The sequence below is a fragment of the Manacus vitellinus genome, unplaced genomic scaffold, assembly GCF_001715985.3.
Source record: "Manacus vitellinus isolate BGI_N305 unplaced genomic scaffold, ASM171598v3 scaffold_86_pilon, whole genome shotgun sequence".
Lineage (NCBI taxonomy): Eukaryota > Metazoa > Chordata > Aves > Passeriformes > Pipridae > Manacus > Manacus vitellinus.
Window position 1 is genome coordinate 1187093 of NW_021940851.1, and position 1317 is coordinate 1188409.

Genomic DNA, 1317 nt, shown 5'->3' on the forward strand with positions numbered 1-1317 from the left:
AGCTCTGGCAGCCTTGGGGCCGTGCCCACTGCCCTGGGGAGCCTGGGCAGTGGCTTCACAGGGAGAATCAGACCCGTTAAATTCCCTCCTCAGGTGCACAAAATTCGGCACGTGCCCAAACACTTCCAGGGTTGGAGACTTCCAAAGGCACTCCCCGTGTCCTCAGCTCAGCAGGGACCTAAAACTCCTGATTAAAACCCCCCTGCCAAAGGTTTTTTGGTGGGTTTGGAAGAGCAGGAATGGACTTGTGGCAGTGCTTTACAAACATGTAGAGCACCAACGATAAAATCGTGGGATACCTGGTTAAACTCTGATTAAATCCATCAGCAGCTGGAAGGTTTATGATCCCCACAGACATGACGAGAGAAGACTCGAAATTCTTCTAATACAGACATTTATTCGTGATCTTGCCTTTCAGCAGGCTCGCTAATTGGACAGGAATTGCCTTATTTGTGGGCATCGATTTATCACAGTCACGACTGCCCGGTTTTCCTCCTTCAAATCTCTTCCAGAGAGCACCAGGATTAGGTGAGACCGTCATTGGAGTATTCCGATAAATACCGAGAAAAAAAAAAACCCTTTAAAAACTCGCTGACTGGGGGAGCAGAGACACTTAAAAACACGACGCGGTGTTTTCGCCCCGGGGCCTTGGCGAGGATTGAAACGAAATGTTTTTTTGAAACAAAGCGAATTGGCATTTTGCTGACTTTTAATGTTGCTTGTCTTCTCCAAGCGGGACACCTGGTTCGACTACACAAAACAGCCATTCAGGATCGCAGTCGGGGCTTTTGTTATGCAAAAGGTAAACGAGGGCAACGTGAACTCCGGCAGAGAGTCAGCTTTAGGTGTTTTTTTTTTATTATTTTGGTTTGGTTTGGGTTTTTTTTTTTTTTGGGAGGGGGGGTAGGGGGAGAAAGTCCGGCCGTAAAAAGGCACCGAGAGCAGCGAAATATTTAAATTAAGCGAAAGAAACGTCGCCACGTTTGAATATCAGGTTTTGTGCTAAAAGGCAGGGAGGGACTGATGGGTGAGAAGGGGGGATTCACGTGTGTAAGAGGCCAGAGAGGGAATGGCACAACACTGCTCATGTGGCACCTTAATTTTGATGTTTGCAGAGGTATTTTATGAGATCCTTGATGGGAAGCGAGCGAGCCATTTGTGTGTTTTCTTGCAAGTCTGATGGCCTGGGATTTTGAGGAGTTCAAAGTGTGGGCAGCAGGTCAAAGAAGGGGATTTTGCCCCTCTGCCCCCTCAAGTGAGACCCCCCTGCAGAGCTGCTCCAGCCCTGGGGAACAGCCCAGCAAGGACATGGAGCTG